The sequence below is a fragment of the Urocampus carinirostris genome, chromosome 3 (genome assembly GCF_059441175.1).
Source record: "Urocampus carinirostris isolate Australia breed hairy pipefish chromosome 3, RoL_Ucar_1.0, whole genome shotgun sequence".
NCBI classification, from domain to species: domain Eukaryota; kingdom Metazoa; phylum Chordata; class Actinopteri; order Syngnathiformes; family Syngnathidae; genus Urocampus; species Urocampus carinirostris.
This window is the reverse complement of record NC_142351.1, coordinates 36,350,636-36,375,134: the sequence shown is the minus strand read 5'-3', so window position 1 is coordinate 36,375,134 and position 24,499 is coordinate 36,350,636. Positions and strand designations below refer to the sequence as shown.

Here is a 24,499-nt window from a genome sequence, read left to right as displayed (position 1 = left end):
AACTAATGCAGTGCGGTTGAACCTCTTTACATCACCATCGGCTGTTACTGACAGCACATTTTCTTTCCACGGCCCCCACTTACGCTCGTAGGTTGGCCATCTTCTTCTCATCAGCCGTGCTCTGCTCATCATCGCAATCATGCTAGCTTCTAACACAATCTGCCCTCTCTCAAATGACATTCACAATTGAGAAATGGATGGGGGGCTAATGATTGAAGCCTGAGGAGGTGGACACAATGTAATATCTGTTCAATATAACCCAATCCATTACAGCAACACTCACCATTTGCTCACCCACTCTTTCTCCCCAAGTGCTACTATTGATTTTGATTTTTGTTTGTCGTTGCTCTATTAAATGTGCAAGAGGTTAATTAACACCCAGAGAATACGGCTTTATGTCGGCATCTGCAAATCGGTTTTGCTGATGTGTTTTCCATTTAAACATTATATTTTTTGTTCTGAAATGATCAAGCAAACATGAATAAATTGGTATTCTTAGTACACTCCCGAGGAAAACATGGTTACGTTGTTAAGATATGGGTGGACCTCATTAGCGGTACTTTGTATAACCTAGTGAATATGCAGTAGCTACTGCTTTTAACACATTAGAATATAAATGCTCATTTTCTCCAACTTTGACTCTTTGTCTTATTGTTTGATTGGTAATGGCTTTTTATGTTCACTTATTCTAGTAACCTCATCAAACTCACTTCACAGATGCCTCCCAACACATGAAAATGTCAAACGTGATTTTCCCCAATCGCATAAATCAGAGCGCATTATTCAAAATCAAATCTCGCCAAATGCGGCCGGAGCTAATGCTCTGTGATGTTATTACGATATTGATATTCCTGTGCCTGTCTGCACCACAATGTTATGTCTTCAGTTCTCAAGCATGCATATTTAACAGAAGCACATTGGTGCAGCACACTGAGTAAGTGAAAACACTCGTTGCACGTCAATATGGTTCTACAAACACAAAAATGACACAATGGCGGAATGTCGGCTTACTGGCTCGACAATGGCATTATATTCAGGAGAGTTCAAATGTTGTTACAGTATTTTAAACTATATTGGGCTTGATGCACATTTAATTTCATTTCATTTCAACCATAGTGGCATATGTTTTGTGACACAGTGCATGAAAGTGTGCATTATTTTGATGTGAGCTCAAAAGTGTGATAACTCAGCCATTTATAAACATTATTTTTAACTTCCAACCACTCAAAATGTAGCGTATCATCAGACCTATACATACACACATAGTTTTTCATTTTTTGGTTCCCAACGTCACCCTCCGCCCCTTAGGACAGTACAAGTTCCCAAAGTAACTATAATGAAACACCTGAACTGTATATCCATATACATACATTTTTTAGGTATTTCATATAGCCTAACTAGAGCTTTGAAATCATCAAAAAGTGGTGACAAAATATTTTTCAATACATGCCATTTTTTAGAATAGCAGTCCCCCAAAAATCTCGTACAAGTTATGTCAGTGTACATTATTTGGACGTTAACATTAAATTTGATAAATCAGTCATTTATGAATATTTTTTGACTTCCAAGTACGAAAATGTTCAGTGGCATATCCATACTATATAGTTTTTATTTTATTTATTTCCCCCGCCTCTTAGGACCGTGTGTCCTAAAAGTGACTATTAAGAAAACTACCGTATTTTCATGACCATAGAGCGCACTGTGTTTATAACCGCAGTCTCTGTAGCTAGTTCTATATCTGTATTTAACACATACACAGGGCACTCGTGCCCTATCGTGCGGCCTCCTTACAACAAGTGTGCGTATTTAAAAATATAGCGGGAACAAAACTGCCTTTGGTTGTGGTTTATGTATTGATTACAGAGTAAAACACACAGATGAAACTTGTCGGTTTATTAATCTTCAAGGGAAAGTGAGGGTTTGGATGTAATTAATATGAGGGGGGGCTCAACTCTGTTCAGCCTCTGGTAGCACAACAAATTCCAAATTGCTACATCCGCTTTGGAATTAGCATCCATGAGTACTTCCGCAGACAACGCATTGCATGTGACATCACGTGTCCTCTTCTGCACACACGGCATACTTGTCACGTTCCCAAAGGAGATGCATAGAAGTCACGGGACAGTGCTTACATGTCTCATTTAGTTGTAAATGTCAATGATCTCACCAAAAAATGTCTTAAGTTGTATGACTCAGCCAAGGCTCATACCTGTGACCAATCCCAAGGCCACCGAACTGGTCTAAATATTTAGCTTTACATCACACACAGGTCCCACTGTCAAGATGGAACTCGCCGCACAATTTGATCTGAAAATCGGAGACTTTTATGTGCGCTTTATGGTTGTGAAAATACGGTAACTGAATTGTATATTAATTTACATAAAACCTCCAGTTGAAATTTATTTGGCCTAATTAGAGCTTTGAATTCGTCAAAAAGTGTTGATAAAATTGTTTTCAAAGCGGTACACTTTTACTTACAATAGCAGTTTCCCCCAAAAAATCACCAGTCAATTTTGCCTGCAAACTATTATTATTTGAGCTTTGGCACCACCAGCTGGTATAGTTGAATGAACACTCAAGAAAATGTTTTACTTCGCGTACAATTGACTCCATGGCACTGGAGGGAAAAATACCAAAAGCCTGGGAAATACATTGAAATACACCAGCTTTATGATAGATCAAAGATTAGAAATTATAATGGATGTTTATATGTGCAAATAATGTACATAGCATGTTTTGTGTATATTATGCGGTTGTCTCCTAAATGCAATAACATAAATCACATCATGAACTTCTACATGTTTTCACAACCCGGGGGAAATTTGTGGTTCCAGTTGTTTACTTTTCAATGCTCTTATTTGTTTCAAAAAAACGTGAAATTGTTGGTAATATTTACCTGCATCCCACCATGTTTAAGATGCCACAGGATGTTCTGTATCTAGATGTCTTTGTGACCTGACCTTGCGTGCACAGAATGATTGATAAATTCAATCTTGAGTGATGGAGCCTGTTTGACGTTGTCGATGTTTAGCAGTGATGATGTGTAAATGTGATGCATTCAGTCTATCCAAAACTTAGACTGTATTTAAAATAGTTCAATACAGTAATGGACACCCACGTTTTGTGGTCATTGATTTTGGCACATTGTAGGGCAAGGGAGTCGATATGTTTACATGGCATATCGAATTATTGGCTGTGCCCGACTGGCCAGGACTTTTTAGATGCAACCATAATATGGTCCGTGGAACGGCATTTTTCGTATAGCTTGACTTTGTGAACAATAAATTGGACGTTTTTTAATTGTTTACCTTAAGACAACACACGCCATATTAAAACTAGAGGCAATTGTTTTAACAATGTATTGTTTTTTTTCTGCTACTTGACAAATCAGCTTTAAAACACATTTAGTTTTAATTTCAAACATGTTTTTTTAAATGAAAGCTATTATTAACAACTTTCTCATTATTTGCCTATTTTCTGACTGTTCATGTGCCAAACTATTAACTAATAATTAACTAAATAACAATGAAGTTGTTTCCATTTGGAATCATTTTCTCTTTAAAAATACAGATATATTGTATTATCAAATTTATAGATTAATTCAACAGAATAACCCAAAGATGAATCAACTATTGAAGTAGTCGATAAATGAACCATGAGAAACTACTTGCGGGTATGATAGTCTGATTTTAAATATCATTGATGAAATTACTTTTTCACTACTGTTTGATCGACATTCAGAATAAATGTGTCTGAAATAACAGTTGCAAAACGTTTTTCATTGTGGTTCAAGCAGAAGTAGTTGATGGAGTTGAGAGCTAGAGTCTCTCCTAAGGTATGTGTTGATTAAGGGGGAGGGTGGAATTCAGTGCAGGATTTTGGGATTGTCATGTCAGAGGGCTCGCTGCTGCAGACTGAATCACAGTGTGTGTTTGTGTGCGTGTGCTTGCTCGCCAGCCTTAAGATTCAAAGGCTGAGCATCATCTTCATCAATTTACAAAGGCCAGAAGTCAAATCCTTATTTATATAATAGTAGATTGCATTTTTCTAGCGCTGTTGCTTTTTTCAGAGATTCTTTTACACCTGGTGAGATTAGTTGTGTGTGATAGAAGTGGCGTTCTTTTTATTGCCTTAAGGCAAATTATGTGCAGCCAAGAGGGAGATACTGGCATGTTATAGCCACAGACTGATTTAGATAGTGTCTTATTAAATACAAAGCATTATATTTTGCTTTTCTTTTCTTGTTTTCCTTTTTTTTTTTTCGCAGATCAAAACAAAAACAAAAAAAGAAAAATGACATCCCCGTGGCGATGAGGTCTTAAATTACAGAAAACGTGAGTAAGTTACTCTACTGGTTATATTCTTTTAACTGTGAAAAACAATGTTTCCCAGAGTCTCCAGTCGTCAAAATACTCAAAGCTGCAAAGTGTATAAACACTAACTAATTTGAATTCATCAAAAGAAAATAGACTGAAAAACAAAAGCGTTACGGCGTCGACTACATAAAATAAGTTAATCTAATTATCACCTTTTTAAAAAGTAACTAAATTGTGTCCCTGGTCACTTGGTTTTACAAGTCATGTTTAACTCATTCAGTGCCGTAATGTATAAATATGTTTTGGCGCTGCTGACGAGTAAAGTTTAAAGCTCTGGTAATGATTTAGTGTGGCTTTGCCTCCTTTATTCAGCGATTGAGAGTGTTTGGACAGCTCGTAGTGACCGAAATCGTGTGATCACGTCACAGATACATCAGGCTTGCTTAGTTTACTAATAGTTCTTGCATTAGTTGAGTGTTCTTGCAATGAAATATTATTTTGTGCACAAATTCCAAAAAGCATTGTTTATATAGCGGAGGTTAAGTCAAGTCATGTTTATTTGTATAGCCCTCAATCAAAAGGAGTCTCAAAGGGCTTCACAGACCAAATTGCAAACCACAGACTATAATTACACCATCTCCTAATCTAAAACCTACAAGAGGGCAAGGAAAAACTCAAAAACTTTAACATGAGGAAAATTAAGAAACCTTGAGAAGGGACTGCTCATGAGGTAATCCCCCTTCCAGGATGACCAGGCTGCAATAGATGTTGCAATACACAGATATTTTCAACATGAAATATAGCTTATTCATAAGCTATAGAATTGAAGTGTGTTTTAATTCTGGATTCATTGTATTTCAATACCTGCAGTTCCTTAGAAGCATCTTCCATGAAGTCTTTCAAATTCGTTGTCCCAGCATTAAACTTGTCAAGGAGAAATATTGCCTCCTTCACAAGTTACCCATTGTCTTTTGCCATTTTTGCACAATTAACATACAGTGAAATTAGCAACAGTTCGATTTCACAAATGGAAAAAAAAAAAGCACCGAAGTGAAAGTTCTGCTTTAAATGCGTTTTTCTCAGATTTTTTTGTTTTGTTTTTGTTTCAGGACATGAGTATTTTTAAGAAACTTAGCAATATTCAACTGTTGTTTACTAAACAATAGAAAAGGTTATTTCTAACGAAAAATCCACGTCCCATTTGAGAGAAACGTTTAACATTGAATGAGGTAATGGAACTTTCATTTATGTTGTGCAGCCACAAAATTGATAACCAAGTTTCACATACTTTGCTCAAAATCTACTGTATTTTTAACATAAAGAAGGCTTTTTGGAGCATTAATGATATTTATTGAATTAAATTATCTTTGTTGTCATTATTGTCTTTATTGTGAAACATTGTATGCAACAACATTAGACATGGTTTTTCTTTGCGGATGATTTTTGGTCTCTCACAATTATTCTGATTTATTTTAATCATTCTTTTGGGGATCTTGTAACACAAATATTATCATTGGCTACTAGGAGCAGTTTAGTTCCACTATGTGCATGATCAATAAAGGCTTCCTTTTATTCTTTTTGTTATCTTTGGTAGCCCTCAGAGGGCATGATTTCGGTCATTGCGCCCTATTCATGTACAATTTTTCTAATCCTCAGATTTACTGCCGTTTAATCCATAGTTATGGTAGAGCTGTGGTGCTTTTAATGCCATCTAACAGATGTCTCTGCTCACCCACTAAGTTAGGTTGCACCGGGTGGCTATCAAACCTTGGCACCGTGAGCCACATTTCACTTAACCACTTTGAGTTTTTTGCCACTGTTATTGTAAATACTAATTTGCTGAACGCATTTGATTTGAATATTAGTTACTGTACCCTCTTTTTCATGATTCTGCCCACAAAGTCAACGATATTAAAACAACAGTATTTAAAATTAATGTGGTAAAATACAAATGTATTCTTATTTAGTTGTTTTCCGCATGATGCCGATCATTATTTCAAGTAAAAATACATTTGGACAAAAACCTCTAAAGCACATATTTCAAAGTAAAGTCTCGTGGGCCACATCCAGCCCCCGAAAAGCTTTTCTGCTCCCTCTGAGATTACCTTGATCCGTTATTGTAACATATATCAGCAATCGTTGGGTATTTGTTTTCACTGCATGTTACTTTTCTTTGCACTTTATATTATTGCAGTTTAGTGAATGGTAGAAAATTGTTATTCTTTTATTTGAAGTGATTTCAAGCCCACTTTAGCTAAAATATTAAATATAGGCTATTATTGGAGCCTGAATAATACAGTACCAGCTTCTTTCATTAATGACCATGTAATGGGGATTTTCATATCAAGAAAACATTTTTTGTGCCTGTTGATTATTAAAGATTATTTTTCAGAGCCATAAGGAAATATTTTTTTATTCATCTGATCATATTTAAATAGCTTAACTACACTATATGCATAATTTTTCAACATTAGATTAGTCTGGCCCTCAATTTAGAGCTTTTTTTATTTTGCCCATTCATCCGTTTGACTTAGACACCCCTGCTCTAAAGTTATCCCTTTTAATGAGAAAATTGTCGTATTCATACATTACCGTGTTCGCACTATTGTCAGCATTTGTAATAAAATAAATAGATAGAAACGATAATGATGATATTGATAATAATGACGATAATAATAACGACACCTGTCTGTGGCTAAACAATATTATCTATTTAGAAAAGAAATCTGATATTTTCCAAATTGTTACCCATAAAGAACATAGAAACACAGCAACACAAACGTATTATAATAATGACAATAATACATGCATTTATTAAATTGTTAAAAAAACTAAAATAGATAAAGAACAAACTGAAATAAAACAAGGTTTTATTTTGACTAATCTTTAAACTGTCAAGTATTATGCAGATTGTTATTCTGCAAATCTTTACTGCTAAAGTTGAATGCAAAATTGTTTTTTAAATTCATAAAAACAATTTATTATTTTCATTTTTGATTAGTTACCGATTGATCAATTCATTTGTTACATCTCAAATAATTAGGTAACTAAATTGAGTTAGTTAGCGGATAAGTAGCAGGTAGGCTTTCAGCTCAATTTAATTACACTAAGCTCAGACTTTCGGGATCAACATAATTGTGTGAGACTTTTTCAGCAAGCTAGTTGTCATGTTTTGTTTTGCCAAATATGATCAAATTAATACTATCTATCTATATACCAAAGCAATATCCCCCTAGTGGGAGGTGCCTAGAGTCGAGAACACACTCACATTCACCAAACATTCATTCCCCTGTGCTCTTCCCAACCTGACACCGAACATTAAGCCCAAAGCACAAAAAGGGGTAAGTTGCTGTGACATGCAACCCTCCATCATCAGAAAGGCCCGACAGCATAGACGCAACATATGCGTCGTTATCGGTCATTGACTATCCTTTGCCATTCACATCTATCCCTAGCACACTCTTTTGCATAGATTAACTGATCTCACATCCGGAGCACGTTTTACCTCATCCATCCAACCAACCATATTTGGGCTTTCCTCTCATTCTATTTACTACATATACTACAAACTCTTAGTCAAACGGCCTTCATTCATTCTTTCCATATGTCCAAACCATCTCAGAACATTTCCATCTACTCTCTCAGAAAGCTCTCTTGCTACATCACTTCTTCTCCTAACTTCCTCATTCCTTAACCTATCCAGTCATGTCACTCAACAAATACTATGCAAACATCTCATTTCAAAGACATTCAGCCTATTATGCTCATTTCCTTTCTCCCAGCGCCTCTGAGCGATACATCACTGTTGGTACACCTTCATTAAATCCCGGCTTTGCATCCATCCACAGATCTACATTTGATCGTTTTATTCAGAACCCCGAATGCCTTGCACCCTTCATCCACCCCCTTCTTCTCTCCAAATCCCCACCTGCTGGCACATACGAACCCATATACTTAAAACCATTTACCTCCTGCAACTTTACACCATTGGATACATGAAAAATAATTCAGTTTAAGAAATAAGTATCTCAACATTCTCAATCTGGCTATTAGAATCTTGAATCCTAATCCCCAAATAAGAGCATGTTCAGTTTTCTGTGTCTGAATATCCACAGTTTTCATGTTGGTTAATGTGGGGATTTTTCTTCCTATTGGTTTTGTCACTTTGGGTGAAATAACATCAGTCTGCTTGACAAAGAGCATGTGTCTGGCAATATTCCTATTAAATATGTCCGTTTTCCGGCTGTTATTATGCTACTCTTGCTCGCACCAATTCCTTTCATGGTTGTGTTTACTTGTCACAGTAATTCTTTCCTCTTCGGCATTGCTTTGCAGCAGCTCAATTCAAATTGGCTTGTGCTGCGGCACAATGCAGATAGCTCAGAGAAGCACAAACAGTTTTATTCCCTGGCAAATAAAACCAAAAAGATTCACTCAATGCAAGTGTATTTCAGGAGCATCAGAAATGGAGCATGAATAACATCAAACAGCAGCATTTTGCACTTGCAAATATCCAGGGATTTCTGCCTTGTTGAGTTCACGCTTTGCAGTCAATAGATAATTGGATAAGAGCCGCATAACCTCCTTACAAAGGAAAACGCTAAAAAAGAAACATCAGGTGTCAACTTGCTAATAGTCATTATTACAATCACAAACCAATAGTGTTTTAAAATATTATGGTTGCTTGTCCACCATTTGAGAAGATCTATTGATTTACAAACAATTAATGTGGCTGAAAAACATAACGTAGGACCGTGCTTGCTTCTTCTTCTTAATGATTGGCATTTCGATGAAAGAGGTAATCAAAACAATTACTACACGGGCACTCAAACGCCATGCCAATGTATTCGCTGTGTGAAATGGCTTTCATTGAAATGTAGCGTATTGATGTGTGTCTTTGGTTTAAATGCAGAGAACGTCTCAGCTCACGGACGCCGAATGTGAAATGTCAACATTATTGAACAGGTGCTGCGAGGCAGTCAATGCTGTGATGTTTTTATTTCCAAGCTCTTGTCGAGTGAGGCGGGAAAAGAGGGCTCATGGGATCATTGGTGGGGGGGATCTGGGGTGCTAGTGTGCATGTGTGAGCGAACATGTCTTCATTTGTTTTGTAGCGCGTGAGCAGGACATTCATTGCGTCGTGGGAAATGACCACTGGTTCTGAATGAACTTTCTTGGTAGACAATATTAACAATCATCTATTGTTGACGTATCCACGTTCACCTTACCATCTTATACCAAACATGGCCGCCTTCCTCACCCGTGCGTATGCAAAAAGCTGTTGTCACCTCATTTGTGCCATTTTTCACATCATTCATGTTTTTCTAACCTCTTCACTCCCCCTGTCCTCTGTGTGTCTGTTTCCTGTCACTGTTTCCTTAGCTGACTGTCATTTTGTCAATAGTTGTGGAGAGCCAGTGAGCTTGGAGGTGAATGCAGTCAAGGTTAGTCAACAATGCCTAATGACACTTTAAGCTCTGACTAACACTGGTCCTCAATGCAGAGTTGTTTCTATTCTTGCCCGCTAGACGTTTTGATTCCCTTTTCCACCTGTTTTTGATAGTCTCAGCCATTTTACTGTTTTCGACCATAATCAGTAATGCGCTTTCAATCACTTCTACTGCTCCTTTCACTAACTTTTGAAATTGCCAGCTTAGCGCAGGTATATCCAAAGTCCGGCCCTGCGGGCCAGATACGGCTGGTGATCAAATTTTTACTTAGCGCTGCCTCCAGGACAAGTGGAAATAGGAGTTTTTTTTTTTTTTTGTCGAAATCGGAAACAACTGCGCTTCCAGAATTTAAAACGGTATCGCGCGCAATAATGTGCAATGGAGTTCGAATCAAAAAAAAAAAAACTTAAAACGTTAGCTTGCGTCAAGCGAAACGCTACCATTAAGTCCTCCTTCATTTTGCTCCGGTTTGACTGTTATTATTTCTGTGAGCACGTGTTGGTTTTTGTAACTTTAAGCTGTTTAAAACAGCTGTATTTGTGATTGCTGTTTTAGTTGTTTTGTGGGTCGCAAATGTTTAGACTCTGCACGGTCACATGACTGCAGTTCCGCAGTGATTTGTGAATATTGTAGTTGTTCTGTTCAAACGTTTGTGGGGAGTTAGGATAGTGAATGTTGCATTGAAATATATATAATTTATTGAATTGTATGGTACAAGAAATGAAAGTAAATTATGTTTATTGTATTATAGGTTAATAACCTACCTGAATGACTGAATGCTGTTAGTGGATCCAATAAAGCAAAATAAACCAACAGCAAGAGTTGTAACACTGATTTTGCCTTCTGGTCACCCATAACGGTGGGGTGAAAGCAAGAAACCGAATGAAAAGGCTACAAAGGCGAGCTACGAGGTCGCGGCACTTATCGCCAAGCACTGCAAAACGCAAACCTTTCACGGAGGGTGAATTTATTAAAGACTGGGTCATAAAAATGGTTTAGAAAATTCGATTGGCCCTCACACATTTTCAGCTTATCAAACCTTGCCCACTCTCTGAAAAGTTTGGACACCCTTGGCTTAGTGTATTAGCAAACGCTGAGGTTTTTAAGTTTTTCCTTGCTCTCATGTAGGTTTCAGATCAGGGGATGCGGTAATGGTGGTCTGTCTAGACCTTTTAGCCTTTTTGTGATTAAGAGCTATACAAATCCGCATGACTTGACCTAACTTTAATCTTGTTGAATGATTTGGATTCATTCTGGAGTCGACTGATAACGGACCTTATCTGTGTTGGATAGGCCTAAGGAAAGGGGGTAAATGGAAATTATTGAGGACTCAAGTACCAAACGTGCCTTTCTATGTAGTATTGTAAATATATTTGGGGCGTTAACATAAGCGCTGCAACCTACGATTATATTAATAACCAATCTGGCATAATTTTCTTGATTAATCGGATAAAATAAAATATTTTCATGATTTTAAAAAAAGAGCATTATTGTAAAAATTATTATAGAAAATATACATTAATTGCAATGTCATTGTTATTGCCATAGCTATGTTGGAAAATAGTTTTTGCCTATGTAAAAGCTAATTGCTTGAGTCAAGCCAGTAGCATTCAACTCAAAATCAATCACTAGACATTAAATAAGGCACTAATTGGACCCACACATTCAACTGTAACGACATTTTTTACAATTTCAAGTTTTGTTTTACACAACGATAACTGAGCTTCTATCATGATAAACATTCAGAAAACTGGACAACATTGTTGGGAAACTGAAATTTCGAGGACTTGAAACATTTCTAATTCAAACAATTGATTGATAATTGAAGTTGTTGTATATTAATTTCCTTTTTGTTTTAAAATAATTGATTCTCGTTGCACTTCTAGTTAACTTCCCATTAGGTTTTTAAGAACTCGTTAGTTCCAGTTTAACTACTATCTGATCTTTTTGACAGATATTTCAAAATGTGTCATCTTCCAGATCTTACTCTGGCAGGGTCCACTAAACTATGGCCCACGACCATATCAAGCCCGCCAACCTATTTAATTCGGCTCGTGAGACTATGCTGAGAGAAGCATAAGAAAAAAAACAAGCCGCTTCAGGTCAAACACTTAACTAATATTCAAATCAAATGCGTTCCGTAAATTCGTATTTACAATAACAGTGGCCAAAGGTTTTTGTTCTGTTTACTTTTCAAACATACTACGAGATGCGAGATCACATTGCTAAAGTATTTCTATTCCTGCTGCAATAATTACAACTCAAAGTGGTTGAGGTGAAATGTGACTTCACCTGCAGTTTTTAATGAGTCCACTGGCTGTCGCCAAAACCACGCGCTACTCCACAATTTACTTTATCTAACAAAGATATTTGTGCAGACACCCATTGAGATATATTTTGATTTTCAAGTGTTTAGCGTGTGTGCGGCACAGTTCTGAGGTCATCAGATCGAACCTTCCTGTGTGGAGTTTTCATGTTCTCCCCGTGCTTGCGTGGGTTTCCTCCGGGCACTCCGGTTTCCTCCCACATTCCAAAAACTTGCATGCTAGGTTAATTGGCTGGTCCAAATTGTCCCTAGGTATGAATGAGCGAGCAAACTGTCTGTCCCTGCTACTGGCTGGCAACCAGTTCAGGGTGTCCCCTGCCCACTGCCCGAGGATGGCTGGGATAGGCTCCAGCACCCCCGCGACCCTACTGAGGATAAGCGGTGCAGATGATGGATGGATGGATATTTTGTTTGTTTTAAAACAAATTGGATAAAATAGTCCCTTTATAAACAAATAGACAATGAAACACAACTTGTGCAGGTAAATATAAAAATGGATTGGCTTTTATTACTTATTTTGCTCATGTATTGATGAGGTAATGGATTTAAAACTATCTACAAATATTTAAAAAAAAACCATTACCTATTTTATTTCTCTGGCCTGGCCCCTGTGCAAAATCATTCAAACCAATGCGGCCTGCGATTCAAAACGTTTGAAAACCCCTGATATATAGCATGACTTTAACAATGTTTATTTTTTACTTTAATATACAGATGAGACGTGGCCATATTGACCCCATCAAACAAGTGCTTCTAAATTGTTTGTGTCATTGCCATGAAATTTCTTTTATAATGTACGTTGGCTGGCTCAAGGTTAAGAAAGACGAGACTTGAGCAAAGCCAAACGGCGAGTTACTTAATGAGTTTGGTAATTGGCTCGCTGGAGCCTCGACACATCCCTGCCCTCCTGCCGCTGATGTGTTCATGAGCGCAGTGCGGCCTTTCTTCCCCTTTCCATCTCGACCGCCGTTTCCCTCGTTCCGTCTTCTACATTCTGTGCACTGATTTAAGAAGCTCATGCAGTGCCGAGCATCCTCTGTCTATTCCCGCTGCTCCTATTACATTGATTGTTAGCATGCATGCAGCATGTTAGGTGACTGCCCAGCTCAACACTTACTGTTTCTCTCTCTACCACCCCCCACCACCCCTTTTTTTCTTCCCCCTTCCCTTTCTCTTGGCATGGACACACATACACACTCCACAAATGTTGGCCTCCTCATGCATTATGCAAAATATGTTCATCCGCACAAGCAATTTGCAGTTTCCGCTTCACCACTTCAGTACGATATAATGTTAAAACATACCTGCAGGGTATATAAGCATATGTGTTGATGCTTCATTTATGAAGTCCAAATTCTAGGTCGTGACAGGCAGGCTTTTCACAGATGATGCTAAGCTATTTTTGTCTATTATTTTTGAATTTCAAAACATATGGACAAGAAGACTATTAAATAGTCTATTCTATAAATCCCAATTTGCGTGTGTGTGCATCCGCGCGTGCATTCATATGTGACTTATAGGTCCTGAAACGGCTGTCCCCATTCTTGGGAAATTTTCTAGTAGTTAGGTTTCGCATCAAGGCACCTGCCCGGGCCACTGTGCTTATTAAATTATATACTAGTATACTTGCCACTACGATCCTAGTGGTTAAGGGATCCATTCACCCGCCAACCTAATACAGCTTCACTTTAAGAGATTTTGAAGTAAGGAATATACCATTATGAAATTTCTATGTAATGCTGCATACCCCAAGGTTTTTTTTTCAACTAAAATTGAAGCAAGTGTCGTTCATTGCACAACTACAGTTCATTCTTGTGTTTCCTTATTAACAAATTAGTTATACGTCAGGATTTTTTTTTCTCTAATGCTTGGAAAGTATTAATCAAGGGCTAGGCCAGTCCAGATACCACTAATTTGTATCCGTGCAAATACCAGCCTTTTTAAGGTATCTCTACTTGTGATGGAAGCCAATACCAGTATTTGCTTTCTTTTGGTGCCAGGAAACCGGGGAACTTTTTTATTGAATGTTTTTATACAGCAATTTTAGTTCCATTTTTTTTGTCTGGAAATGTATACATTTTGATTTAATAATCAATAAACTAAAACAAAATCAACATTTGAAAATTTAAATATTGATCAAATATATTGTGTTAAAGGTATTTCTTTTCATTAAGTGATTTTTTTTGTCTAAGGAAAGGGAATTTAAAAAAGTAATTGCAATAGGTTGTGTTGGTCTCTATAGCTACTCACGATTTGGTTATCAGTACAAAAACATGTGGTTTTCAACATGCCTTTTAGCCGAATTCCTGTCTCACATAAAGTCCAACTTGAGTGCAAATTGACACTAATTATAACTTAACAGTTAGTCAGGTCTTTTGGTGACAATGTAACACCCTGGAGTGTTAACAGAAAAAAAGCTGAAGAAGTGTAATACATATAAAAGAAAACAAAAGGGGGTGTTCACTGGACATCTTCATTCCTTTTACTTTCACCTCAACTTTGTAGCTTCAAATAAAAAAGGCACTCCCGAGCAAGCGGATAGATTTGTCTCTACTCCCAAAGCTGTCATACGTTTTTGTTTTTTTATGTCTGCCATTGCAGTGGCTCATGATTTGAACACCGCAGGGTGTTGGAAGGTAAAACCACAACTGTGGCAGCTCTAAACTTTTGCGCTAATATCCAATTAGTCTGCTTAGACCAATTTTACTCGGTCGCTTCTGTGATTATAGTTTAACCTGGCCACAGCTTTAAGGCCATCTTTCTGAAAACACTTTTCCCCAGCATTCCGACACACTCACTGAACGCTAGACCTCCAGATTACTTGTGCTTTTTTTGTCATGCCAGATGGTGGGAGAAAAGCACATTAGCTCGTAAAAGGGCCTTGAATCACTTGAAATCCTGTTCCTTCAACCTGTAAATGGCGTGCATATACCATTTACCACTATCTCTTAACAGTAGAGCTAGATCACTCTGGCTATAAGCGGCTGAGTGTGACTGGCATGTAATAATTGATTTTGCACGTATTGGTTAGGCGGGAGTCATTCATTCAAGTATAGTGTTATACACAACCAGACAGATTAGCATGGGTATGGCTATAAAAAATATAATTGTCAGATATTTTGATTTTTACAAGAAATAGACATTCAGTTTTGGTTTCCATTCTTTGAAAGTTTGTCTTGTTACTTAATTTTATTGCTGCTGTTGCTGATTAACTTTATTGACACAGTGTGAGCTATTCTCCAGAAATATTAGAAGTCAGAATAAAAGAGTTATTACTGACAAGTCAGAACCACAATTACCATGCAATTGACTATTAAAACATCATACATCAGATAGGCTTAACATTATCTCATTGAAGAGTGAATAATAGAATGTGTTCCCAGCTGCAGTCATTTATTGTATTTATTTTCATCTGGCATTAACATGAAGCTGCAGGTGTACTCTTTGTCCATGGGGTGGCAGCATATGTAGGCTCGCTAGTAACCTAAGCAGAGCTTGCAACCATACCAGAACCACGCCACTCCACACAAAATAGCGCTCCTCTTTCTATATCGCTTCCCTGATCTTGAGCTTCGTCTGCTATGCTCACGTCGCAGCACAGATTCAGCCTGCTCTAATCCACTCCTGGTTAAGTATCAGGCCTATGTTTTGTTTGACTGTCTTTTACAGACGACAAAGGGATCTCTCTTTGTCGCTCTCTCTCTCTCTTTTCTCTCAATCTCAGAAATAAACTGTCCATTCCTTGTGTGTGCAGACTTGGTGGCCTGAACGGCTCCTTTTGATTCCATTGAATGAGGTGCAGTGTTGCTTAAAGAATCAGACACGGGTTGTCCATGTGACAACTTGAAGAATGCCTTCGAAAGAGAAGGATTTTTCTTTAATATACCCCATGAACGCTATGTAAAGTTTTTTAATACATGTTAAAACGTGATTTAGGTTGGTTAGGGATATAAAATTTGAATAGAAATGGCCTTTTTTGTCAATAACAAGAAAGTGAACATTGTTTACAACAAGATTAAACTCCAGGATAAACACATAATGAAGACTTTAGAAAAAGATTTGATGAAAAATACTGTCAGTATAAAGAGTCAATTATTTTTTACAAGGTATTGCTTGGGTACTGTAGATTTATGAATGTGAATGAGTGTATTTTAATAAGGATCACCCGATAAGGGTTTCTTCCGATTATTAGTATAAAGAGGCTGATAACTAATTTTTGGAACCGATATTAATTTGCTGTAAAAGCCTAAAAATTGGCGCAAGAATTGTTTTTTTTAAATTGCTGAAAGAAACAAAGAATATTTGTTATACATTTAAATAAAACATTAATAGCTCTCTGAAACTTTTTGCAGTAAATGATCTTGAATTTCAACACAAACTAACAGGACTAACCTTTCACTTTCACATGACTAATAAGTGTGGTATTCCTCTGTAGTTGCCCAAAGCCACCCAACAAAATAGGTTTGAAGCGTGTCTCACTTTGCAAACCTTCGATAGGGGAGTCCGATTTTAAAGGTGGTGTTTGTAAATTCACAAAGTTATACTTGCTGACGCCATCTTTTGGCTAAAATCATCATTGCAGTCTATCTCAAGCTGCTTCTCCGGCGCATCCACATACGTGTCTCTCTTAGATGCGTGCGACTAAACTCTTCTTGTTTCATTTTTGGGGGGTTTGGGTTGGCATTTGAACTGTATTTTAAACAGTCATTTTCTTACTTTCAATATTTTTCTCATCTTACAATTAAAAGAACCTCAAGCATGCACACAAATACACTCCGACTCCCCCCCACTACCTTCAGCTTCATTTCCTGAACACCGTTAAAACAGTAAGATAGAAGTTGAAATGTGCGGTGGGGGAAAAAAAATATTTATATATATATATATATATATATATATATATATATATATATATGAAGGCTCTTTGAACTCAGTTGGGCATTGTTAACAAATACTTAATAAAGAAAATATTTCATTTATACTTTTTAAGGACACTTCAAATGACGCACCCTACCTTTGTTTGCAAGTGGAAGTCCAATGAAACCAGAGTCTCATTCACAATGGTGTTCTGCTTACAGCAATCAATAAACAACAACGTACAATAAACATGCATTACAATAAGGCTACTGTAGTATGCCATATAAAGCCCACTTGTGTACTAGTCATGATCGGGAATATTATAGCGTTTTGCTACGTTGAGACGCCTTCAGTGTTGGTGACGTTCGCATTATTAATATGTATCAATTATACGCTTTTTTTTTTAAATCATTGCAATCAATATTTCCAAATAAGTTGATTATACAGACTACGATAGCGACACTCGTTCCATCGGAAGCGCACGGCTGTAAAGCATAAGAAAATCCGAATGCGCGCTCATGTAAAGGAAAGTCGGAATTAGCCACAACGGCATGTGCGTCGCTGCACGTTAACGTCTGCTTCAGTTTCTCCGCCCCTGGTTGCTTATCCAATCAGAGGGTGCGGGGAGGATCCCGTCAGACACAGTCGGTAGGAGTGGGAGTCAAGTCAAGTCACATCTATTTGTATAGCCCTTAATCACAAAATATCTCAGAGGTACTGCACAGGTTTATAAAAGTGGGAGGGAAAGGCTCTGCTTGGCTGTTTCTCAGTGTTGTGCTTAACAATTGGCTGGTCGAATAAATAAAAATGCCGATATTTATATCCGTCAAATTCCCAATTATCAGTGCAGATGATTGGCCTATCCGATAATCAGTTCACCTCTATAGTTTAGTTTCCTTTTTTGAAAAGCGTAACCGTTATTACTCTTTATCTAGTTGCATTCCCTATAAGTATATTGCATTTTAAACATATACTCTGTCAACTACATACTTTCCTACTATTAATCCACACTTACATATTTTAGAAAAAGGGTGCCCTGAGGACAGCTGAGGTGCCCGGGGACCTGTTTTTAAAATAGCTCACAAGTGCTGGGTCATTGTAATTTTCTAGTAAAATTATTTTTTCTTGGTTGACTGAGTCTTAAACCCTGCTTCCTAATATTAATCTGTTAATAATGTAGTTATAACAGAGTAATTACAAGATTTAGTTGATATTTTGAAAAGGCATATATAACTGGATGCCATTCGCGCTAGTGAGTAACAAAAAGTAGCTCTCTGCTTGAAAAAGGTCTGTGACCTCTATTCTAGAACACAAATAAACCAAACAATTGAATAAGGTTAGTTATTTGGGGTAAGCTCTTTTTTTGCGTTTGAAAAACAAAACTACGTCTGTACCTTGATTTCCAAACTATAGGCCACACCGCACCCTATTTATTTTTAAAAGGAAAAGTAAATTATATACTGCATGTAAGCCGCACCTGACTAAAAGTCGCATGTGCACAGTGGAAACACGTCAGCCGTTGCTTTAAACTTAGCAAGCGATATAATATTTTTTTCTTCGGCCATTTTACATTATTAAGGTCAGTTTATGTTAATTGTATCCGTGTACAATAAACCCTTTCAGCTCCATGGTGGCTGTAAATAGAAAAAAAAGTATATTAGCCGCTTGTTTTCATATGCCGCATGGTTGAAATAGTGTGAAAAAGTTGCTTTCTATAGTCAGAAAATTACAGCATGCACTACTTGGCTTTCATCATTGTTAAGATCGTCTCAGCTTGTTATCATGAATGTGGCATAAACTATTTTGGAAACTCCTCTTGGCAACATTCCTCTGGACAACTTTGTTTGGAAAAATGGAGATAAAGTTTATTTGTATAATCCAAAATTTTTCATAAGACAAGGCAGTTTATAGAAAATAAAAAATAGATTATATGTAAATAATTATTTGGAAATTTGTTTAGTAAGTCATGTCTTTTTTTCCTTATTCTGAGTTTTTAATCCAGTTTAAACATGACAGAGGTTAACCTCCAATTCTTAAAATGTTTTGGTAAGTGCCAGTGCTGCAAGTACTGGTATCCCCCTGAAAATGCAATGTAGTTTAAAAAAAAAAAAAAAGTACCTCAGCATCAAATTAATGGCAATTGTATATTAAAAAGAGGTCAATTGAAGAGGGAAAATTCAATAGTCCCTCTTCTAAACTGCAGCCATATGGAATAAGAATTACCTTGATTCACATTCACCAAATGCCTCTTGCGACTGAATTTTCCTCTTTTGAGTAACTTGGCCAAGATTTGAGGCATATGTAGCCAGCAAGTGTCTTTAGTTTCCGTAGTTTTTGTGAAGCAGCCAAATTGGAGTGTGAATAGCTTTGTAAACAAGATATCTGTGTGAGCCGAGACCTTGCACTGATTGCCTGGAGGGAAATACCATTCCTTGGCTTTACTTGCTGTTTCGCTGCTAATGCTCATAAATAAAGGTTCTTTTGATTATCAGCAGTTTCTCTGGATTCCCCCTGTGGACATCTTGATTAACACTCAGCCTTTTGTCTCCTCAATGATTTTTTTCCCCACGTGCAAGCTTGCTATAGCTACATATGTATTTGAGTGTTTGCTTGATTTCAGAAAGAATGAAAACGTTTTTTAAATGCTTCCTCTTTCCTCAACCACCTTGCGGCTATCTGTTTAAATTATGTTGCAAAGTGCCCCTTTTTCATTATCCTGCTTCCACAAAGACTAAAAGGGCAGTTTAATTTTCTATACTTTTGCCAAAAAGGGGTTGAAACTAGCAATGCCTGTTGTCAGAAAGGCGAACTGTATGTCTAGGCAACAAGAAAAACGGCTTTGTTCTTTATGGGTAGAGTATGTGTTATTGAAAAAGACTCTCCCTGCTTTGAGAACTCCATGTGGAAAAGCTTTCTTCAAGTTTCTAATATGAGCAAGCTGCTCTTTTGTATGGTAGAATTGTCCTCCCGTATTATGTTCTAGTGTCATTGTTGCACTGCAAAGATTTAGTCATGTGTTAAAGTCCTCCTCGAGTGCACCACCTTCCGCCATAAAGAAAACCTTCCTCTCGGTTTACAAGTCTGTTCCTTTTACTCAAGCCCGAGCACCCCCCCAACCTGTCGACTCATCCCTGGCGAATGTATTAAACGAAGTTACAAGATAGGAGTACTTAAGAGGCCAAGGCCTACGAGGTTTCTACCAAGCTTGGCTCACTCATCCATGTCTCTTTTTTTTCCACCCTCGATTCAGCTTCTGGCTCACTTATTTGTGTTTCTAAAGTCTTTACTTTGCCTCTGAGTGGATTTTTGTGTGTTGTTATCAAGCAAAAGCATGTAAGTGTCATTGTGTTTGTGTGTGTGTGATGTCTGCCACAGCTTTTGTCAAGCCTCATCTCTAACTCATTCAAATATAGGCATTTCTCTCAAATGGGAATGCCAGCTTGAGAAATCCATCTATCTTCTGCGCCGCTTATCCTCACTAGGGTCGCGGGAGTGCTAGAGCCCATCCCATCCACCTTTGGGCAGTGGGCAGGGGACACCCCGAACTGTTTGCCAGCCAGTCACCGGGAGACATACAACCAGGGAAAATTTGGACCGGCCAATTAACCAGACATGCATGTTTTTGGAATGTGGGAGGAAACCGGAGTGCCCGGAGGAAACCCACGCAAGAGAACATACAAACTTTACACAAACCCTGGACCTCCGCACCGTGGGGCTGGGCGCAAACCACCCAGCTGCCGTGCTGACATTCTGACTCATTTTTAGTTCTGTTGCTATATAGGCATAGAATATATCGAAAGGAAGCTTCAACCCTCATCTTTCATTAGAAAGGAAAGTATATTTCTAGCTTTTACCATTGTTTGGTAAACAACAATTGAACATTTTTAAGTTTCTTGGAAATACTGGTTTCCAAGAAAAATTGCTTTTTGTAAAAGGTTGCATTGCACGTAGAACTTTCAATATCGTGCGTTTTTTGCTTCGTGGTTACTTCTTTTACCTAAACAATGCTTTCCATAAATAAATGGGCTCTTTGCCTGCAAACAAACATTTAATTGCAAAAACCTTCAACTTACGCATGAACTGATCCATAACTTTGCTTTTTTCACCACACTACTTCACGACGCCTACTCGCCATATGTGCAGCCTACACACTCTCAAGCACTAGATACAGAAAGCAATACGAGGAGGGCTTCCTCAATGGGTGGACAAAGATCTGATTTATCTGTATGTATATATATATATATATATATATATATATAATATAGATAAGAATATCGGTTCACAGATCCCTTAACCGCATGGGTCATTGGGACAACAATGATGACGCAACTTGGGACAGCCTTTTCCACTTTTGGCACCATTCCTTATATATATATATATATATATATATATATATATATATATATATATATATATATATATGTGTATCAGTGTATATGTGTGTGTATGTGTATGATATATCAAAAAGAGAGAGAGAGATGTAGTATCTTATATTATGCATGATGAAGAATTTGGAAATGCCTTTAAAAACCCTGAGTGGCGTCAGAGTCTTAGAAAGAAATAAATCGGTAACTTTTTTGATGAGGAGGCGAATATATTTTTGATTTTAGATTTTTCTGACTTCACAAGGGTTAGAGTTCTCATGCTTTTATTATATAAAGGGGGGCTGCAAACAACCCAAACCAATTTTTCGCTCAATGAAGATGAATTCATTCAGCTTTTTTATTTTCTGTGACAAACACTTTTTGGTTCCTTACTTATGGGAAAGAAACTTGATTGTGAGGGATTGTTTGAATGTTGAACACTACAAATAGACACAGTCAGCTTCCCAGATTCGTGCTTAGGCTTGTTGAATGTGAACTGCTTCGCTTGTAACTGCACCGGTTGTCTCCTTTCATTATCGGTTAATGGTGCCCAACTTGACAGAGCCTTGCGATAAACAGAGGAGCTGTGAAATCCTGGAGGTGGAGTTCTCGTTGTCTTGATAATGGGATCTCAGCCGCCAGGGGAGGAGAACTGGCGCCCGTCACCCGATCCAGCTTTGCTAAGCAAAGCCGTCACTTCTTCCCTCTTTCTCTGCCAGCTATGAGACTAACTTTAAGATGAGCCAGTACCACCTCCTGTAATATAGCATCGTCATGTTTTAGATTAGCTTAGAATGCTCTTGCCGAAGTGCATATTTGTGTGAGTGTGTGTGTTGTGTGGATGCATTTACAGAGTTTTTATTTGCATGCCATTGTGCAACAACATCTTATCTTATGCTAGCATCGATTCATCTCTCATCGAACAGTAACTCCATCTAATCTTACAAAGGAACTTGAACAAATAATGCTGTTTAAATTCACGTTGCTCACAAAAGTGTAACTCGAAGAAAAGTTGTTTGCTTTACAACAAGAACAATTTTAATCAATGGAGTGTGTGATTTTGACGCCGGCAGTGGGGCTTAAATGTTAACAGTTTTCTGTTTACGTATGCCTCTTCTATAGACGTTTGACTAGTCTAAGGTGTCATCTGTGTTTTACTGTCCTAAAGTCAGCCAGAACAGGCTCCAGATCTGTGTGAACCTGAACGAGAAGCTTTTTTAGAGAATAGACTGGTCAGTTTTCAGATTTAGCGATGGACAGGATGTGTACAATTGTTTTTACTTCACATCATCTTTTATTTGATGTTAAAGGTTGAATCCACAATTGACCTCCAAATTCAGTATTTTCCGAACTATAAGGTGCTTTAAAGGTACATCCTCCCAAAATAGTCTTTTGTCATTTAAAAAAATAAATAAAAAAAAAATATATATATCTAACGCACTGGACTATAAAAGGTGCATGTAATTAACACTCCACTAAGAGCTACCGTATTTATTTGTGTAAAACTGTTGCATATTTTTATATACTTATGGTAGTTATTACTTTTACGAATCGTAAAATTTCGCTGACCAAAATCGCTAACACAATGGGAATCAAACCCCGGTAGCAGTGGTGGGGGGGGTTTTGGGGTTTTTAAGGGTTATTGATCTATCTTCGTTATTCATTATCCATTATCCGTTATCGGTCAGTTCATAATACGCTACAAAGCCTAGGAGCCGGGACACTTACTCTCAGCCAAAAGGCCAAGCTAAGGTCCTAGCCCTAAAGCCTTGCTGCGATCATTGCGAATGCACCGTTCCCGGAGGTACTGCAATACCAGGCCGATGCGTGGAGTGGACAGAGCAAGCTCTTATTAGTGCCGAAACATAAACGCAAGACCAGTATTGGCACGGATAACAAATTAAAGGCATATGATTTTATCTCCTTGTCACACTACTTTTACTCACGGTGTCAAAAACGAATGTTAGAGAATGACACAACAGAAAGTGTCCTGAAAGATATTAATAGTTGGGGAAAAAAAACATGACGAGGGAAAAAAACAACGATTTGATGTATCTGATGATGAAAAAGGAATTTATTTGTATCTTTCAGGTCACTTGCTTTTCTCCCTTCTCTAACATTAATTTCTGACATAAGTAAAAAATGGTATGCTAATGAGATATAATATATTACCTTTCCATATGTTGATTGATTACTGCTGGTCTAGTGGTAAGTGTTGCTGCTCCCACCGAAACGACACAGGCTCGATTCCCGTTGCAAACAATGTTTTGCGATTTTGGTCAGCGATGTTTTTTGATTGATCAAGCATTTGCACAACTGCAGTAGTATACAGTAAAACTCAGTGCAGTAATTTACAAGTATAAATACTGTGTGCATTTCCAATCTTATCCACTGTATTTTGCTGCATATTAGGAGCACTTGGCTTTAGGGCACATTTTCATTTCTGGCCATTTTGTGTTTTTTAGATGCGCCTTATAGTACTGTAAAAACGACATTGTTTTGGTTAGAACCTTTTTAATCTGAATATTCCCAAACACTATTTATACAGGGTTATCACGTGTTACTAGTCAAGTAAACACATTTATTTTTATTGGTCTGAAAACCCAAATTCTGATCTCAATTTCAAATGTCCCTGTATGTAAACATACTCAGTAACTCGGGTTTTGAAAACTCCAAATGTAAGCAACTTACCACCCGAGCAGTGGAAAGCTGCCTTGGTAGCTTGAAGAGGTTGGTAAAACAAACCCCCACCCCCTCGCTTCTATTGAAAAGGAGACAGCCAACATGGTTTGTAGGACAATGAAGGACCCCCCTCCAACCACTCTCCAATGCACATATACACACACAAACACATACACACAGGAACAACACGCCACCCTCAACTCAATTTCTATTGATCTGCTCTGCCTGTCTCTCCTGCTTATGTTTGGCTTCCGTGCAAAAAGAGCCCATCGCGCTGACTATTTGCTTTGCTTAATTGGATTCTGACAGTGATCCAATACCGTGTTTAAGACAATGAAAATGTGTCAAACCACCTGCTCAATGAAATGGAAATACTGCTGTTATTTCATAATTTAGCAAAGCCTTTGGTTGTTGCCATGTTGTTTTAATACCACTTGGGGAGGGCTGGATTGATCTTTTTTTAAAACAAAGACAATTTTCATTTTAGCCCTAAAGTCCCAAAAAGTC

General features: G+C 37.6%; 1 protein-coding gene across 5 annotated transcripts in view; it reads left to right on the top strand.

The window, feature by feature from the left end:
* The window catches only part of rerea (arginine-glutamic acid dipeptide (RE) repeats a), a 206,638-nt gene that overhangs the window by 64,349 nt on the left and 117,790 nt on the right, over positions 1 to 24,499 (top strand). The window contains exon 1 of one of the 5 annotated variants that reach the window (XM_088331636.1): positions 4,318 to 4,334. The exons of 3 other annotated variants lie outside the window; for them this stretch is intronic. The gene's annotated coding sequence lies outside the window, so the exon portion shown is untranslated. Of the gene's footprint in view, positions 1 to 4,317; positions 4,339 to 24,499 lie in introns of those variants that run through there. One more of the 5 variants, XM_088331635.1, reaches the window with a different exon arrangement.